The sequence below is a fragment of the Phocoena sinus genome, chromosome 17 (genome assembly GCF_008692025.1).
Source record: "Phocoena sinus isolate mPhoSin1 chromosome 17, mPhoSin1.pri, whole genome shotgun sequence".
In the NCBI taxonomy this organism is placed as follows: domain Eukaryota; kingdom Metazoa; phylum Chordata; class Mammalia; order Artiodactyla; family Phocoenidae; genus Phocoena; species Phocoena sinus.
Window position 1 is genome coordinate 21,752,493 of NC_045779.1, and position 21,471 is coordinate 21,773,963.

Below are 21,471 nucleotides of genomic sequence, written 5' to 3' on the forward strand. Positions count from 1 at the left end.
CAACTAAGCATTAGGTACCTTGTTGGCTGGGGGGCAACACGTTCCTACTTAGTGTTTGGAGAAGGTAGCAGCAATCCAATATGCTTCATTTATTTCCAAGAACTATTAACATTAATGAGCATTACATCCTCACATCAAGAAAAGATACAAAATAGAGTCACTGCTTCTCAGACTTTATTAAGCTGGGTATTGCTTTATCCAAGGGGCAAGTGTCTAATTTTAGAATGTTCTGTAAAGACAGATGAAAACAAATACACTGTAATTAATAAAAAGTATTGCTTACCTCTTTAGTTGGTAGCCCCTATTCAGATACAGCTGTGAGTTTAAAAAGATACTTCTTGGGGTTAAACGAAGAAATAATTAAGTGTACTACAACAGAAGGCAATTCATTAAATGACAATGAATGTTATTTTCTCCTGATACAAGTAAAACAGGCAGGTGTCCTCATTCATTTTGTATCTTCTTTTGCGACTGCAATATACCACAAAAGGTTTTCACTTAAATTTAATTTTTGTTACATGATTCATATTATATTGCTTGCTGTATGTGTTTAAATGCTTTAAGCTCTGCATCTACAATATAAAATTTAAAAAAGTTTTTCCTCTTGGAAATGTCAGGATTTTTTTTCCCCCCTAAATCCAGAGTATGTTTTCAAGGTCTCTTCTAAAATGATAACCTTCATATGAGTCACAGGAAGCTAAGAACATCTCTGGATTAGTCTGGCTTCAGTGAGGTTAAACGCAGCAACAGTATGCCTACAAAGAGATACGATAAGCAGTTATAATGGATATCACTCAACACAGCACCAAATATAAATCAAATCTAACAAATGCCCTCCCCCACAAATGCTCTCAAGTTCAGTTCCTTGAATTTAATTATTATAGCAAATGGTAATATAACAAGAGTGTCTACTGTCAGGGAAAAAAAATGTTTAAAACAGATGTGAACCATACAAAGCATATGTAAAACACATGTGATCCACAGTGAGGTCACAGGACCCATTGACAGAACACATGTGGAGTACGTGAACCACATATGGACACATGTTGCAAAATCACATGTTTCTGTTCAATGCCAAGACTCGTATCGTATTCTAAAGAAATCAGGGGCTCTTAAATAAACTTTGTACTTCTTAAGGTAAATGGATACCTTTTTGTTTAAAATCCCTTAGTGTAGGCAGACAAGGGTCCTCAAATCTAATACTGGGCTTGAAAGTACTCAAATCCTTGTTTCACTCCTGTTTTCCTATCCCAGGGTGATTCAGTTGATTATTCTCAGGGAATAAAGATTTCTTCCTTGCCCACAGCTAATTCTTTGAGGATGCCATAGCTTATAATGAAACCTAAGCAAACAGAGCCTAAATGTGTGAATTAGGAGCAACTGTGGTTTGAATGGGCTTTTTCTTTCCTAAAACACTCAAACTAACAAGGCATTGCTGCCTTATCTTATGTACCTGGAATAGAATAAAAATCTTCTATACTTACAAAAAATCATCAGCATAAAAATCCCAGAATAACATTTAGTTTATCTTATAATTTGGGGGAATAAAATATTAACCATATAATTTAAAGTGAATATGGAAAGTCTCATATATACATGGAAATAAGCACAAGTATATCATTTTCTAGTGTGAAAACAGTAACAGTGCCTTATGCACAGGCATTAATTTAATTAGACTCAATATATTATTTCATTTGGTCCTCCTCAGAGCCCTGAAGAAATGTAGTGCAACTAGAATTCAGAAAGGCAACTACATGGTATTTAAAAAGAACCTAAGAGAGTGGCATGGACATATATACACCACCAAATGTAAAATAGATAGCTAGTGAGAAGCAGCCGCATAGCACAAGAAGATCAGCTCGGTGCTTTGTGACCACCTAGAGGGTGGGATAGAGAGGGTGGGAGGGAGATGAAAGATCCCCCATATATGGGGATATATGTATATGTATAGTTGATTCACTTTGTTATACAGCAGAAACTAACACACCATTGTAAAACAATTACACTCCAATAAAGATGTTAAAAAAAAAAAGAACCTAAGATATAAGAACAAATGAGAGAAGTAAAAGTTCTTCTCCCTGAGCTGTTAAACTGTGGCCTCCAACAAGTGAAACACTTTTTTTGAGGTTCAGTTTTTAATAAAGAAACATGGGGATTATACAATTGCTAACTTAATATGTTTGCTGTAAATTACCCAACTATTATATGCAAAATCATATTGTAAATGCAAAGATATTATATGTATAGGTGTTAGCTATTTCCATTGACAATTTACACATGAGAAACACTGAGATTCAGAAAGGTAAGCCGATTGTCACATGACTAATAATTAGTAGGCCTAAGATAAGAAAATAGATAGGTTTGCTTAAGAGTCCCCCATTCTCTTCCAAAAGGCAAAGCTAAGCAGAATATATTTCTCATTACAGGACATTCATTCTGCCTCTACCTCAATAGACAAGCATTGATATCACAGATAATCATTATTATAATAATGCCACATTCACATTTATAGCATTTTACATTTTCAATGTAAAGCATGATCCAGTGAGCATTTGTCTCTTCCATTTCAGCGAAATTACCTCCTTTCTAAAGATTACTAAATTAAGGTTCTAAGAACACAGTAAATAGGTTGCTTGAATTCGTATGCTTGTTAAGAAACAAAACTAAGAATCTAATTCAAGAGATGAAATTTGAAGTCCAGTAATTATTTTCCATTAAACTAAAATTTTAAATATAAAATTGGCAGGCTCTCAATATTGTGTTTTTGTATAATTATATCCAAAACAATGTTTCCAATGATGCTGCTATTAAAAATGAGTGTATGATGGAAGAAAACCACGGCATTAGAAGGAGAAATTTTACCACTGAATGAAATGAAAGATTTTCCTTTGTTACTGATTTTGGCAAAATGCAGTCAGTAGACTATCCAGCATGGCCTGAAAAGACAGAGCTCCAAGCTGCTTACTGACTTCAGATGTATCCGTTACCTATTGTTTATTGTTGTTTTTGAAAGTGTCATTCTATTATACCTTAAAAATTTTAAAATATTTTTCTTAGAAACATTTTTTTAGCTGTAATTTCTTTGTTAGCATGACTTTCCCCTTTAAACCTGGCTCACTGACATCCACACTTCAAGACAGAACTCTGATATCACTTCTGTGAACCCTTCCTGGAGGATCCTAGACAGAATTGTTTCCATCTTTCCATTGTACTTGTTGCATTGTGTTACAGTGGATTATTTGCATGTCTATGTTTTATCTCTGCTAGTCTGAAAATTCCTCGAGTGGAGTCATTATTTTTATTAACTTTGTATCCACAGTGCTTTGTAAAGCTATTTAAAATGGCAATTCTGAGGAAGTAGAAAATAAGTGAATGAATGAATGAATGATATATTCCTGCTTTTCCTCTTTGGAATTAGTTGACTTAGAGGCTTACACACTCAGTTCAGGTGCAATGTCTTGGCCAGCCACATACCGTACTAAACTATTTCCACCCTAAAAGAAACTATTATAATTCAAATAGCCACTGGATTTTTGTTCATTCCTATTAAATTGTCTATTTATGAAACATCCCTTCAAATAATCAGCTAGCGAAGTAGTGTGCCTCTTCTTTTAGATGATTCTATATTACACATATTATAATTTTTCATGAGACACTCCCCCTGACACTAAAAAGAATCTTTATGTCAGACTAACATAGAGAATTGTAGACGATATCACTACACTGGGTCTGGAATTATTTTTCTGGATTTTGACACTAGATTATACACACACTTTTATCATACGCTGCATCTCCATTGGAAGTACAAAAAATAGGGGTAATCTTTTGTCATTCCAATTTGCCACCAGCCATTGACATTTCTCTATTAGAGATGTGGAGCTGAAAATGTGAGTCTCACCCCTTTTTGTCTTATCTTAATGAGCCACAAGGAATGAGAATCACTCAATATTTTGGCTGTACACTCTCTACCATGTGCAAGGCAGACACGGTGTCAGCCAGCACTCCAAAGGGTATGCAGATCTTGCATGCTTTCACATTTGATCAATACAAATTTGACAGTCTGCTACTTAGTTTCTTCCGAGGCTGGGTCTCACACATGAAAACAGGAGTAAGGTTTTCAACTCAGTCAAAACTGATTGTTCTATTCCTCTCTTCCCATCTAATCCTCTCCCCATCTACGCACATCCACCAGACACAAATATGACAACTATGTTTTAAAATCCTTTCTTGTATGTAAGGTGAGGTTCTAACTACTTTTGTACACAGACATGTTTTGTTCAATCTAGACTCTTACCTATCTCATCATGGTTACCTTTAACCACTTTTTTTCTGTCCCTTCTTATTCACCTTTATTCTCCAGCCACATGAAGTTCTTACAGCTTTTGAAACATGATATCTATGTGATTTGCCTGACTTGTCCTATCTCTACCTCTGCTTGTAAAAATCCTTACTGATCCTTCAAAAATCAACTGAAATATCATAGAATATCTTCCTTTTTGTGCTTTCACAGGACCTTTTACTACTCCTCTGGAAGAACTTGTCACTTTGTAATAAAATTATTTGCTTATGCACCCTATTTTGCACAAGATGGGTGAATTTATGAAAGTAATATCATATGCGTATTTCCTATACCTCTACATTCACCCACTGGTTAAAATAGTATATGGTAAGAGCTTGACAGATTAAAAGAAGCAATGAAGGGGAGGGAGTAGCTGATCTTATTTCAAAAGGAGCCATTAATGCACACATCTCAAAATAGGCTTTGAAATCAAATATAGAATTTGTCCTTCTTAATCTTTAGAGATTCTTTTTTAGATAAGGATGCACCTGAAGACAAGGAATATACTGTGGATTCTGAATAAGTCTGTTTCCATCTTATAGAGCAGTTGTGTTTATTTGGGGGAGAGGGGTTTTAGGTACCCCAGTTACTGCAACAGTTAATGATTCTTAGCTTCTATTTTTATTATGACATGATCAGCTCCCAATAATAATACTTGTATTTATCATCTTTCTTTGTGTTCTTTATTATCAAAGCTGATTTATCACTGAATTTTGGTTTCCTTATGCAATCAGGAGGGTGACCCCCATGAATACAACTTGGGATGATATCAGCCAAATGTAGCATAACATACAGTCACATCACGTATCTAATAAAAAAAATAAATCAATACTAAACACGTGAAATATACCAGTTGCCCTGGAAAAGAGTAACTCTCGGAACAACTGTGAGATCTTAATTAGTAAAAGGAAATCTTGAAGAACACTTATGAATAGTTAAAGCTTTATTTGTGTTATGGTTTTCTAATAATGTGGATGCAAAATATAGTGTGAATGTGAAACAGTTTTGATCTCTGAGGACCTCGCAAAGATAGGACTATCCTCCTAAAGAGAAAGAATAGTGTGTAGTCTCCATACTGCACGTTACATCTCAAGAGAACTTTCCACTGTGCCCAAAATAACACATGCATACATACACACACACAGACACAGGCACACACACACACATATACACACTCACTTGGACATTCCCTTTATTTCTGAAAGTCACTTTGAGGTTTTAGTTTAAGCCAAATAAGCTAAGTGCATTTCTTAAAATCTCAAAAGCCCAGAGGAGAAGTGACCTTTAGTCCCTGGAAGGATGAATGAATTTATGTTTCAGAGACAATTTTGCTTAAGGAGCAGGGCTGAGAAAGGGCATAACAGGGATGGAGGAAGAACAGGTAAGTGGCAACTCCGTGTACCTCTATGTAGACCAGGTGGCACGTCACCTTTGTCACAGTTTTGTCGTTGGTAGAAGGAGCACTCTCCTCTATTTAGAATTATCAACCCTGAGAATAACAGGAGAATAGAAAATATCACCGTCAAAAAGTCGTTTCTCCAAATCTTCCCAGCAAGAAGCTGGGGGATAATGATTTTCATACAAGTTCTATAGGTTTTACAGAATTAAATCTTCTTTCAATGTGTCATTCTTTCTCTTATGGTGACTAACTGCCCTCTTTCTTGACTAAAAACAAATATTATTTATGGCCCTTCCATTACTAACAGAAATATTTTTTAATTACAAATAAAGCCTCTACTAATGGTCTGTTGAAGGCCATACCACATGCCAGTATAATAAAATTTCCATTTTAAGTCAAATAAGACTTGTTAGAATGTGAGAAAGTTGTATTTCTCATGATGGCATAGAAAACAATTTATTATTAATCATCAGATGCTATAGAACAAAGATCATGGAAGAAAAATTATTTATTATAGGGGTAATATATTTGGTTTTATTTTTTTCTTCTTGTTAGTTTTTCTGATGGCACCCATTACCAAGGGGCATCTAAAAATGTCTTTTCACTACTGAGAGTAGTACTATTCTTATTTACTTATTAACAATTTTACAAAGTTAAGTGAACATGGGAAAGTATTGTTTTAAAGCAATTTGTGACAGAAACATTTGTGTTTACACTATTCAATGAGCTTAATCCATTTTGTTTATCTCTCTCAAAAGAAATTGCATATCTTTGGGTATTTGGAAACTGTGTCCAGAAATTTCCTTGTGTTTAATTTTTTTGTATTTTCTTTTAAAACTATCTATAAAACTTATCATGTGATTTAATTTCACTGGAATTTATTTGTGAAGAAATACCAGACTTCTTAAAACAAACCTGAACTCCCTTTTCTCCAACACACACACACACACACACACACACATACACACACAGAAACACACACAATTGATAATATAAACTTTTTGATTTCAAAATCTACAGTGTTATAAATCAAAGTGCACTGAATAGTGCACAGAGTGAAGTAGGTCAGAAGAGAAAAACAAATACCATATGCTAACACATATATGTGGAATCTAAAAAAAAAAAAAAAATGGTTCTGAAAAACCTAGGGGCAGGACAGGAAGAAGATGCAAATGTAGAGAATGGACTTGAGGACGTGGGGAGGGGGAAGGGTAAGCTGGGGAAAAGTGAGAGAGTGGCATTGACATACATGCACTACCAAATGTAAAATAGATAGCTAGTGGGAAGCAGCCACATAGCACAGGGAGATCAGCTCGGTGCTTTGTGACCACCTGGAGGGGTAGGATAGGGAGGGTGGGAGGGAGAAGCAAGAAGGAGGGGATATAGTGATATAAATATACGCATAGCTGATCCACTTTGTTATACAGCAGAAACTAATACAACAATGTAAAGCAATTATACTCCAATAAAGATGTTAAAAAAAAAACGACATGTGCATTTAATTGTGCCTCAAAAGTGAGACGTGCCCGCCCCCCCCCCACCTAAGCCTGCTGCACTATATTGTGAGATACATAAACAAAAGATTTAAATCACTTAGACTATATCTGGCCTTGTATCTATATTGTTGCACAACACATTCCTAAAACCAGGAAACACTAGCTTGTGAAAACACCACTTGTTGTAGTATTGTTGCCTTTTAATAACCTCGGCAGTCTTCAAAGGATTTTCATTGGGTCAAAAATTAAAATTGAGTCACTTGCCTAAAGTCTGTTCTCTTGGAACACACTGGAGTGTTCCTGATGCCTGTGTGTATATCTAAACCTTTATAATGTAAGAGGATGAGCACGTAGCAACAGAAGTTTTATCTTGATATCATTTGATGCTACCATGGTTTGTTCAAAAGCATTCTCATAAAAGAAGTTGCAAGAATTATTTTCAGGACCGTGTATGGAAATGAGACACATAATTCTGACTACAATAGTGGGAGTGGTGAGTTTAATTCCACCCACACACCCTTATTAACTGAAAGCATTATTTCCAAGCTGCAAGACTTCAAAATCCTGGTTCCAGCAGCTATGCTGTCTGCCAGTATCCCATAAAACTTTATTTCCCTAAGGTTTCCACAATATGACATATTTGGATCATGTTCAGTTCTTACTTTCCCCTGTGTACATTTGTTTCGTGTATTTTTATTGTTCTCTTAATTATCTGCACATAGATATTAATTCCAGAATGTACAAATAGGCACCATTGTGATTTCCCCACCACACTTTATATGATAACATCACTTATGAATGCTATTTACAAGTTTCCAGGCAGACGTGCGGTTGATCTAAATTTGTGGGACAACAGCATTCAGATATCTGCTTTCAATTTGTGTGCATGTTTCCCCCTGTTATTTTCCCTTTTTTATGACTGTATTAATTGTTAGCAGAAGTCTCTATGAAATGACTGAGCAATCCAACAATGGAATGTAGCAGATTAGAAATTATTGTTTTGCTTCATCTGAGAAACGTGTCAATACAGCCTAATTCTTATGTCTTGGGACATTTGTGTAGTGATTCGCCGCTTAATTCTCAGCATGTGGGCACTAGCTGACCACCGGGACATGAACTGTCCTAACATTGATGCTTTTATCGACCCGTTTGACACGATACTTGCAGAAATGATGAATCAAAAACTAACCCATCACTAAGGGAAACGGGACATGTGGGAATTGGTATGTTGCACCTCACTAAGTCTTAAGGCATTAAGGCTAAGGATTAATCCGAAGAGGCTGTGGAGGGCATCAAAGCCATATCCTAGCCTCATGCCTCAGTGAGTTAGCAGCAGAATGGAGAGCAAAGGGCCCTGCGGTCTAATCCGGAGCATTGACTTACTATTTGGTCAGGTTTATTTCCATAAATTTCTTCTGACACACAATGCGATACTTCTTTCATTGAAAAAGAGAACTTTAAAAAAGTATAAATAAAATTACTAACCACTTAAGAATATGGTTTCAAAGGATATGAATAAACGCCATAATTTTTAAAGCCTGTAACTATGAGGAATCTAGGCTGAAAGACCCTGACAGAGTTACAGTGAGACCAACACTGAGGCTTTGAATGTAGTCAATTAAAGGAGATGGCATGGGTCTTTAGACTGAGATAAAGTGTAACGTGAACTAGTCGATCAAGAAATATCATGACAAGGAAATGCCTCTGAACCCTTCCTAGTGCAATATAATTGCTACTGTCACCTCTGCAAACAGTTCAGGTGAATATACAACTTTCCACTGATCTAGAAAATGGATGGAATATTCAGTTTCTCTCTCTCTCTGTGTCTTTCTCTCTCTCTCTCTCTCTTACATGTTACCAATTGTTTTCAATCCTGATTGCATTTTAGAAACATCTAAGAAACTTTTAAAAATACTAATGCCTAGATTCATCCAGAGAAATTGAGGCAGAATCTCTAGAGCTGTGGCTGAGGCATGGGTATTTTAAAAACTCCCCAAGTGACACAAATGAGTATCCAAACTTGAGAGCATTTTGGAGGTTCTAATCAATAGCTTACTCAGTATAAACAGCAGTGTGAGATACATGAGTATGTTATGTATCTATGAACAAATTCCCAGAGTAGATTACAAGCTCCCCCAAAATAATTTGTTCCATAGTAATATTAAACAGTCACTGCCAACTGCTTAGTAACTGTTTGGGGTTTTTATTTTGCCTTCTTTCCTTTTCCTTTTCCTCTCAACCAAAAAAGAGGGGAAATCCCTTATACTTTCTAAAAACAAGAAAAAAGCAGATTGATTGACAATGCTACACTTATGTGTACATTTATTTATAGGGAAATGTTTCTGCATTATGCTACTAAGTGACAAATGATTGTCCACATGGGTCAATCTTTTTTCCTTTATAGAATACAACTCTCAGCATCCATCTATAGAGTCAACTGCTATCTTCACTCACTGTTAACATAAAGAGTCTTTTTTTTTCTTCCCTCTGTCCATACAGGCTAATAGCTGGCTAGATTTACTTAGTACAAAAGATGAAAATATAGTAATATAGCAAGAGCAATAAATGATGGCTGCTAATCTTTGGCCTCATGCACACTCCCACAAATGTTCACTCAGAAAGTGTTTAAGAAATGTTTCCTGAGTGCCATCAGGTGCATAAGAGAAGATCATGTTGGATTCCCTGGAGCTGCTCCATAAATTTATACTCTAAGTCATTTTACATTTGTGAAAAGCAGATGATAAGAAGGGATCAGACTTGCAAGAGATCTATTAATGCCTAGGAGCATGAGAAAGTAAGGAGAACCTTCAAAACATGATGCAGATCTGATATCCATGGAAGGACAAAGGAAAGGAAGGTAGAATGAATAAGAAGAGTCTCAGACTACATTGCAGTTCCAAGAAAGGTTTGGCAAAGCCAATGGGGCATCCTAGAGCCAAACTCACCTGTTGGGGCAGTCTTGTATTCACAGGAATGACCTGCTTTCTTGGCCACACAAGGCTCTGTCCTGTGCTGGTAACAGTAACTGGAACGATCAGTCAATCATGATCCCTGTAATAGGAGATCTGAGTGTCATGTTTTTAAGGTTACCCCAGTCCATCCCTGTGCTACATATATCCATTTCTCCAAGATGCTTGGAGCCATAAGTCCATGGCTCCTATGGACTTATCTTCCCAAAGAGAACCTTAAAAGTGGGAAGTTAGTGAGATGAATAACAGTCCCTCTCTTTGCAAGTGGTCTCAGGGCTACAACTGGTACTCATCCTTGCCCTTTCTCCAGTACCAATTCTAAATACCACTGACCTGACAAAATGGACCAGAGATTACCTGAATGTGCAGAAGTTGCACTACAGGAAAGGAACTTTGAAAGGATAAGACTTGGAGCTTATGTAGGGTGGCTGGCACTTCTGATGTTCCTCCTCTCTGAGAGGTGGAGCAATTGAGGAGAGAGAAAGAGATGAGAGACTTGGATTGTACAGCATAAACAAGTCCCCTTTATGCTGCTTCTAATTGTAATCAAATGGCTCTGCTCTGGGGGAGATAAGAAAGTAGAGTCCAGATTTATTACATTAGAATGCAAGCAAATGGCACTTAAGCAATGCATAATCTGTAATTTCCAATGCCTGTTTACCATGCAATTATCCTTCCAGTGGTCCCCAACCTTTTTGGCACCAGGGACCGGTTTCTTGGAAGACCATTTTTTCATGGATGGGGGGTGGGTGGTTCAGGCAGTAATGCGAGCGATGGGGAGATGGGGAGATCAGATGAAGTTTTGCTCCTGCTGTGAGGCCTGGTTCCTAACAGGCTGTGGACCAGTCCATGGCCCGGGGGTTGGAGATCCCTGCTTTACACAGATTTCTAGTAATCTTTGCTTGGAAAGCTGTGACATTGCAGAAAAATGGAACTATTCACGAAGCCTTGTTTCGCACCATCACTTCATCTTGACAAGGTGACTCAAACTTTCATTCCTGAGGTTCTGAGCTCTTGTCAATTATACAGGTCTTAGGTCAAGTCTTCAGAGTATGTTTGGACACTATTACCATGGGTTCAGGGAGTATCAAGGGGTGTTCAAGTATGTCACCTGTGTTCCATATGGTTTCCTCCTTGACTGTGTATTGTAAAAACAACCCTAATCCCTCTTACTGATCAAGATTGATTACTCCTACCATTATGGTGACTTTTCTGTACACCTACTGACCATCCCAATTTTCCTGGAACTACTGGGGACATGGTGCCGTATAAAGTATGCGCTCTGATTTAGTGCATACACTACATCTGGAAGGACAGCATTCTGTCCATTCAGAGTTTGCCTCCAAGGTGATGATTTACCCATGTCTTTAGAAAGCCATTCTAAAGCCAGAAATTGTGTTTCCAAGTCAATGGGTCATGATTTATCCAGTCTTAAACTCCAAACCCTTTGATCAACACCATTAAAATCCAATTCCACTTGTGTCTCCCTCCCTCCCACCCTCCCAATCCCACCCATCTAGGTGGATGCAAGAGGGAAGAGATATGAGAACATATGTATTTGTATAACTGATTCACTTTGTTATAAAGCAGAAACTAACACACCATTGTAAAGCAATTATACTCCAATAAAGATGTAAAAAAAAATTATTAGAGCAAAAAAAAAAATCCAATTCCAGGGTTGCTTCCTTGACTCCTACTTGTACTCACTAGCTATTTTTGCAATTTCTCCAATATGTAATCTCTTTTCTCTTTTTTCAGACCTTGTATATCCTTAGCCAAGTTATGCTGAGATTTAAACAAGTCCTCAGCTTGTGGGTCAGCAAAAGTGCTATTGGAAGCTACTGAAAGGTCACAAGTCCCTTATGGTAGAAAAGCTTTTGCAACATCTTCCAAAAGGAGAAGTGATAGCTTTGGATGAAAAAATGTGGGACATCTCTTTAAACTCATAGGGTTCAGGAGTCTGCAGAGTCATATTCTCAGACATTCCTCCAGAAGTTCTATCCACACTTTCAGGTTCAAATCTGTCTTGTCAGGGTATTCAAACGTCTCTTGATCTCCACTCTGACAGATATTCGGTATACTGCTCAGCCTTTACTGTTGGAGGTAAGGGCTTTTTTGTAAGTTACTAAAGAGGTCTCTAACTGCTTGCTAATTGCTCTTTGTTTCTCATTGTCCCTCCACAAAGAGTCAATACAGATTAGCAGTAAAAAACAACTCTGCTCTATTTATAGTCATAGCTCCCACCATATCTTACAAATGCCAGAATCACCTACAACTTCAAGGATATTTCCCTCCACAAGTTTATTTCCCTGGATCTTAAACAGAGAAATATTTAGTTAGTGGGTAATCATCTTGTGCTCTGAACTCTCTATGCCCCAAAACTACTCAGAATGATGTACTTTTCACCAGCACAGGGGATAGTGAATCAATCTCAAATCCTCATTTTAACACCAGTTTTCTTGAACTATTCTATTTTCCATTTACATTAGTGTGGGTTCTCCAAGATGCTGAAGTCAAAATGGGATTAGAGATGAAAGTGGGATGGAGGGGCAGCAGAAGAAAGGGGAAAGAATCTTCAGCTTATGATATAAATATCAATCTTGTGTAAGAAAATGGTGATTGGAATTAAGGTTATTGTAGGACATGTCGCAGATTACAGTACAATTTGAAGAATGCTGGAGTTGGGTGGCTGAGTGCTCTCAAGACAAAGTTGTGCCTTGGAAGATCCCTGCTTTTCACTGAAATGGGTCCACCTTAGGGCTTCCTCTGTGCTCAGTCATTGGCTAGGAACAGGACATAGAATATATGGCCTCAGTGTTACTGCAGTGGTGAATCCACAGGGGCAGCAACTAGTATCATTGGACAGTTATGTTCCACAGAGCATGAGATCTGACTGGTCTATTTACATAAACACCTCTACATGTAAGTCTAAATAAATTGTATTCAGGTAGGTTCCTGTTACCAAAACCAAAGAAGGAAATTCAAAATGTGCCAAGTAGACCCTAATATTGATTTATACAGGAGAACTCCATGGGAAATCAACTTACCTCTTGCACTGAGAAGAATCAACACCATCTCTTGGTGAGACTTCTGGGATCACACTTAAAAAAAAGAGAGAAAGAGAAGAATTTCACTTGACACATATTGGGTTCAGGGTACTGGTGGGAATCTGAAAAATATTGAAAATGTCCAAAAGAGTTGGGAAAGTAGAATGCAAGCTGGATAGACAATTCAGGAAAAGTAATTCCAATTTTTATCCTCTAGGTGCTTTAGTGGAATGCATAGTAGATATAAAGACACAGAAGAATGATGTAAATATAGTGTGTGTGTGTGTGTGTGTGTGTGTGTGTGTTTAAGGCATGATTTAGTATCACTAATTTTATCTCATGAATGCCAATAAATTAAAAGTTGAGATTCAGAAAGTAGCTTGAGAATACAAAAATAACACTATAGTTTGATTATTTTTTAGTTCCATGAATTGTTTATATGTGGAATCCTAAAATAAACTGTTTTCAAGATGCCCTCAGGCTACATCCCTCAATGAACATATTTTCAAAGAGAACAGATACAGAAGTATCACTTTTAAATTCTGATCTTGATGAAACATTGTGAGTAAACATAGGTAAGACATACCCAGTATTTCTGTTTTAAGAGAGCAAATTCTCCTTGTAAGACATGGACACACATATATGCAGATATACATTTATCTAGATCTCTCTCTATATATAGGAAATTATTAAATAAAATTATACATTTGAAATAAGAGCATTAATTCATGAAAATCATGCCAAATACATGAATGCAAAGCTTTTCAAAACTTTTTCAGTCTTAGAGCAAATGTAAAATTCAAAAGTTTCAGGTATGTAAATGAAAACAGTCTAGCTAAAAGGAAAAAAAAAAGAAGCCAGTTAAAAGTATCTTCTCAAACATTCTAGGGTGCCCCAGGATGAACCATTTAGAAAGCCAAGATCAGAGCAGATCTCTGAATGTAGATCAAGTTTTATCAAAGTCAACTACTTGGTCTGCAAGTGGAACAAAAGACATAGTTTAACAAATGCAGAAATAATGAGGGTTTCAGATTTCTAACCGAGGCTCCAAAAGATATACTCCAGTCTAAAATATCAAAGCATGGGAGTTCACAACTGAAACTGTACTATTACCACATAGAATTTCTGCATACCATAGGCAGAATTTATAAAAGCAAAAATTTCAGTCACTTCCTCTTTGTATTTCTCTAATGAGAAGAAAATATATGCTAGATCTAGCCTATAAGAAATTTGCAAATTTCAGTATTTATGTTGGTTGACCAAAGAAATCTGTTGATTCTATGGAAAATTAAACTCATTACTCTCCCGCAGATTCTCAAGATGCTAAATTTCAAAATACTGGCACCAGTCACCAAAAGACCATATTTCAAGGTTGCAAATATGAAGTTGTGTCTTGGGTTATGGTAATATGTTACAATGAAATATAAAATGCATATAAATAATAAGGATAACTTAATTAATTATGCAAAACTGTTTTGAGATCTCAAAATAACTTCAATCACTTTCTTGTCCATCGGGTTCCGAGCATATGAAATAGAATCAGATCTATATCATCGTGAATTCATGTGCTTGATCTTCTATTTGTTACCTAGGTGACTTAATTCATATCAATCTCAATTTCCACATATTAACATTGAGAATACTATTATTACTCACCTTGTAGTTAAGATGAAATAATAAAACTAAACTACAGTGGCTTATTGGATACCTTAAAAATGTAGTCATTACTATAATGTTATTAATACCTTCACATTAAGTATGTAACAATTTGAATGTTCAAAAAATTATATAATGACTTCTTTATTAAATAAATATGCATTTTCATTTTCAATGTATATCCATTATGTTGTCTTTTGATTGCTGAAAAAAAATTTTTTTAACAATTAAAGCAATAGTTGCCCAGATTGGTTCCAGATGACGGAGTAGAAGGACATGCACTCACTCCCTCTTGCAAGAGCACAAAAATCACAACTAAATGCTGAATAGTCATCAACAGGATGACACTGGAACTCACCAAAAAAGATACCCCACATCCAAAGACAAAGGAGAAGCTGCAGTGAGACGGTAGGATGGGTGCTATGACAATAAAATCAAATCTCATAACTGCTGGGTGAGTGACGCACAAAGTGGAGAACAATTATACCACAGAAGTCAACCCACTAGAATGAAGGTTCTGAGCCCCATGTGAGGCTTCCCAAACTGGGGGTCTGGCAATGGGAGGAGGAGTTCCCAGAAAATTAGACTTTGAAGTCTAGAGGGATTTGATTGCAGACTTTGACAGGACTGAGAGAAACAGAGACTCCACTCTTGGAGGGCACAAAGTAGTGTGCGCATCAGGATGCACGGGGAAGGAGCAGTGACCCTATAGGAGACTGAACCAGACCTACTTGCTAGTGTTGGAGGGTTTCCTGCAGAGGCAGGGTTTGGCTGTGGCTCACCACGGGGACAAGGACACTGGCAGCAGAAGTTCTGGGAAGTACTCCTTGGCATGAGCCCTCCCGGGGTCCACCATTAGCCCAACCAAAGAGCATGTAGCCTCCAATGCTTGGTCACCCGAGGCCAAAAATCCAACAGGGAAGGAGCGTAGTCCCATCCAACAGCAGACAAGCAGGTTAAAGTTTTACTGAGTCCTGCCCACCAGAGGAACAACCAGCTATACCCACCACCAGTCTCACAACAGGTAGCTTCCACAAGCCTCTTAGCCTTATCCACCAGAGAGCAGACAGCAGAAGCAAGAAGAACTACAATCCTTCAGCTTGTGAGACAAAAACCACACTCACAGAAAGATAGACAAAATGAAAAGGCAGAGGACTAAGTACCAGATGAAAGAACAAAATGAAACCTGAGAAAAACAACTAAATGAAGTGGAGATAGGCAACTTCCAGAAAAAGATTTCAGAATAATGATAGTGAAGATGATCCAGGACCATGAAAAGAATGGAGACAAAGATCAAGAAGATGCAAGAAATGTTGAAAAAAGACCTAGAAGAATTAAAGAACAAACACCTAGAATAACTAAAGAACAAAAAAACAGAGATGGACTATACAATAACTGAAATAAAAAATACACTAGAAGGAATCAATAGCAGAATAACTGAATCAGAGGCACAGATAAGTGACCTGGAACACAGAATGGTGGAATTCATGGCAATGGAACAGAATAAAGAAAAAAGAATGAAAATAAATTAAAACAGCCTGAGACCACTGGGACAACATTAAACGTACCAACATTCTCATTATAACGGTCCCAGAAGGAGAAGAGAGAGAAAGGACCCGAGAAAATATTTGAAGAGATTATAGTTGAAAAATACCCTAACGTGGGAAAGGAAATAACTACCCAAATACAGGAAGTGAAGAGAGTCCCAGGCAGGATAAACCCAAGGAGAAACATGCCGAGGCACATAGTAATCAAACTGACAAAAATTAAAGACAAAGGAAAATTATTAAAAGTAACAAGAGAAAAACAACAAATAACATACAAGGGAACTTCCATAAGGTTAATAGCTGATTTCTCAGCAGAGACTCTAGAATCCAGAAGGGAATGGCATGATATATTTAAAGTGATGAAAGGGAAGAACGTACAACCAAGATTACTCTAACAGCAAGTATCTCATTCAGATTCGATGGAGAAATCAAAAGCTTTACAGACAAGCAAAAGCTAAGAGAATTCAGCACCACCAAACCAGCTCTACAACAAATGCTAAAGGAACTTTTCTAAGTGGGAAACACACAGAAAAAAAGGACCTACAAAAACAAACCAAAAACAATTAAGAAAATGGTAATAAGAACATATATATCAATAATTACCTTAAATGTGAATGGATTAAATGCTCCAACTAAGACACAGGCTTGCTGAATGGATACAAAAACAAGACGCATCTATATGCTCTCTACAAGAGACCCATTTAAGACCTAAGGACACATACAGACTGAAAGTGAGGGGATGGAGAAAGATATTTCATGCAAATGAAAATCAAAAGAAACCTGGAGTAGCCATACACATATCAGACAAAATAGACTTTAAAATAAAGAATGTTACAAGAGATAAGGAAGGACACTATGTAATGATCAAGGGATCAATCCAAGAAGAAGATATTACAATTATAAATAAATATGCACCTAACATAGAAGTAGGTCAATACATAAGGCAAATGTTAACAGCCATAAAAGAAAAAAAAGTGGGTGACTTTAACACTTCACTTACACAAATGGACAGATCATCCAGACAGAAAATTAATAAACACAAGCTTTAAATGACACAATAGATCAGAAAGATTTAATTGATATTTATAGAACATTCCATCCCAAAACAGCACATTACACTTTCTTCTCAAGTGTACATGGAACATTCTCTGGGATAGATTACATCTTGGGTCACAAATCAAGTCTTGGTAAATTTAAGAAAATTGCAATCATATCAAGCATCTTTTCTGATCAAAACACTATGAAATTAGAAATAAATAAAAGGGGAAAAAAGTAAAAAACCACAAACACTTGGAGGCTAAAACATATGTTACTAAATAACCAAGAAATAACTGAAAAATCAAAGAGTAAATCAAAAAATACCTAGAGACAAATCACAACAAAAACATGATGATCTAAAACCTAGGCGATCCAGCAAAAACAGTTCTAAGAGACAAGTTTGTAGCAATACAATCTTACCTCAAGAAACAAGAAACATCTCAAATAAAAACCCTAAACTTACATCAAAAGGAACTAGAGAAAGAAAAACAAACAAAACCCAAATTTAGTAGAAGGGAAGAAATCATAAACATCAGAGCAGAAATAAATGAAATAGAAACAAAGAAAACAATAGCAAAGCTAATAAAACAAATAGCTAGTTCTTTGAGAAGACAAACAAAATTGTTAAACCTTTAGCTAGACTCATCAAGAAAAAGAGGGAGAGGACCCAAATCAATGAAATTAGAAATGAAAAAGGAGAAGTTACAATGGACACTGCAGAAATACGAAGCATCATAAGAGACTACTACAAGCAAATTTATGCCAAGGACAACCTGGGAGAAATGGACAAATTCTTAGAAAGTTATAACCTTCCAAGACTGAACCAGGAAGAAATAAAAAATATGAACAGACCAAGCACAAGTAATGAAATTGAAACTGTGATTAAAAATCTTCCAACAAACCAAAGTCCACGACCAGATGACTTCACAGGTGAATTCTATCAAACATTTAGAGAAGAGCTAACACCTATCTTTCTCAAACTCTTCCAAAAAATTGCAGAGGAGAAAGCACTCCCAAACTCATTCTATGAGGCCACTATCACCTGATACCAAAACCAGACAAACATACTACAGAAAAAGAAAATTAAAGACCAATATTACTGATGAACATAGATGCAAAAATCCTCAACAATGTACTAGCAAACAGAATCCAACAACACATTAAAAGGATTGTACACCATGATCAAGTGGGAGTGGGATTTACCCAATGGATACAAGGATTATTCAATATATGCAAATCAATCAATGTGATACACCATATTAACAAATTGAAGAATAAAAACCATATGGTCATCTCAATAGATGCCGAAAAAGCTTTTGACAAAATTCAACACCCATTTCTGATGAAAAACTCTCTGGAAAGTAGGCATAGAGGGAACCTACCTCAACATAATAAAGCCCATATGTAACAAACCCACAGCAAACATCATTCTCAATGGTGAAAAACTGAAAACATTTCCTCTAAGATCAGAAACAAGACAAAGATGTCCACTCTTGCCACTATTATTCAACATAATTTTGGAAGTCCTAGCCACAGCCATCAGAGAAGAAAAAGAAATAAAAGGAATACACATTGGGCAAGAAGTAAAAGTGTCACTGTTTGCAGGTGACATGATACTATACATAGATAATCCTAAAGATGTCACCGTAAAACTAATAGAGCTAATCAATGAATATGGTAAAGTAGCAGGATACAAAATTAATGCACAGAAATCTCTTGTATTCCTACACACTAACAATGAAAGAACAAAAAGAGAAATTAAGGAGCAATTCCATTCACTATTGCAACAAAAAGAATAAAATAATTAGGAATACACCTACCTAAGAAGGTAAAAGACCTGTGCTCAGAAAACTATAAGACACTGATGAAAGAAATCAAGGAAGACACAAACAGATGGAGAGATATACCATGTTCTTGGATTGGAAGAATCAATATCGTGAAAATGACTATACTACCCAAAGCAATCTACAGATACAATGCAATCCCTATCAAATTACCAATGGCATTTTTCAAAGAACTAAAACAATAAATCTCAAAATTTGTATGGAGACACAAAAGACCCCAAATAGCCAAAGCAATCTTGAGGGAAAAAACGGAGCTGGAGGAATCAGGCTGGCTGACTTCAGACTATACTACAAAGCTAGAGTAATCAAGACAGTATGGTACTGGCACAAAAACATAAATATAGATCAGTGGAACATGATAGAAAGCCAAGAGATAAACCCACACACATATGGTCAACTAATCTATGACAAAGGAGGCAAGGATATATAATGGAGAAAAGACAGTCTCTTCAATAAGTGGTTCTGGGATAACTGAGCAGAAGCTACATGTAAAAGAGTGAAATTAAAACACTCCCTAACACCATACACGAAAATAAACTAAAAATGGTTTAAAGACCTAAATGTAAGACTGGACACTATAAAACTCTTAGAGGAAAACATAGGCAGAACACTCTTTGACATAAATCACAGCAAGATCTTTTTTGTCCTACCTCGTAGAGTAATGGAAATTAAAACAAAAATAAACAAATGGGACCTAATGAAACTTAAAAACTTTTGCACAGCAAAGGAAACTGTAAAGAAGATGAAAAGACAACTCACAGAATGGGAGAAATAATTGCAAATGAATCGATGGACAAAGGATTATTCTCCAAAATATATAAACAACTCATGCAGCTCAATATTAAAAAAAGAAACAACCCAATCCAAAAATGGGCAGAAGATCTAAATAGACATTTCTGCAAAGAAGACATACTGATGGCCAAGAGGCACATGAAAAGCTGCCCAGCATCACTAATTATTAGAGAAATGCAGATCAAGACTACAATGAGGAATCACCTCACACCAGTCAGAATGGCCATCATAAAAATATCTACAAACAATAAATGCTGAAGAGGGTGTGGAGGAAAGGGAACTCTCTTGCACTGTTGGTGGGAATGTAAATTGATACAGCCACTATGGAAAACCATATGGAGGTTCCTTAAAAAACTAAAAATAGAGCTATCATATGACCCAGAAATCCCACTACTGGGTGTTTACCTAGAGTAAACCATAATTCAAAAAGACACATGCACCCCAATGTTCCTGGCAGCACGGTTTACAATAGTCAGGTCATGGAAGCAACATAAATGCCCATCAACAGATGAATGGATAAAGAAGATGTGGTACAATGGAATATTACTAGTCACCAAAAGGAATGAAATTGGGTCATTTGTAGGGATGTGGATGGACCTAGAGACTGTCATACAGAGTGAAGAAAGCCAGAAAGAGAAAAAAACAAATATTGAATATTAACACATATATGTGGAATCTAGAAAATAGTACAGATGAACCAGTTTTCAAGGCAGAAATAGAGCCATATATGTAGAGAATAAATGTATGGACACCAAGGAAGGTGAGTGGGATGAATTGGGAGACTGGGACTGACATGTATACATTAATATGTATAAAATAGATAAATAATTAGAACCTCTTGTTTAAAAAAAATAAAATTCAAAAATTCAAATTAAAAGAAAAAAGATGAAGAAATCCTTTAAAATAAATAAATAAATCAATCAATAGTTGCCCAATACTAATGTGAATAAGAGCTTGTAAAAACATGGATTTTGCATCTGTGAACCTGCATTTTAATGAAGCACCACAGATAATTTTATATAGGTTCATTTTGGACAATACTGATATAATGATTTCTAGGAATAATTTACATGTAGTGCTATAAGTGGTGTTCAATTTCAAATGAAAAGCTTTTTGGATTTTGCAATAAAATAAATCTGTTAAGGAAAGAATGTTTGTATCCCCCTCGAATTCATATATTGATGCACTAACCTCCAACATGGTGGTATTAAATGGTAAGGTCTTTGGAAGGTAATTAGCTTTATATGAAGTCATAAGGATGGAGCCCACATGATAGGATTAATGATCTTCTAAAAATTGGACAGGCATCAGAGCTTCCACAGTGTGAGGACACACTGTGAGAAT

General features: G+C 36.3%; 1 long non-coding RNA gene across 1 annotated transcript; it reads right to left on the reverse strand.

Annotated features, from left to right (window-relative positions):
* Positions 1-282: 282 nt before the first annotated feature.
* On the reverse strand, positions 283-13,307 carry LOC116742746. Its single transcript, XR_004346557.1, has 3 exons — positions 13,251-13,307; positions 10,180-10,285; positions 283-755 (listed from the first exon to the last, which is right to left on the reverse strand). It is a non-coding gene; the product is annotated as an uncharacterized LOC116742746 (long non-coding RNA).
* Between the last annotated feature and the right edge of the window lie 8,164 nt (positions 13,308-21,471).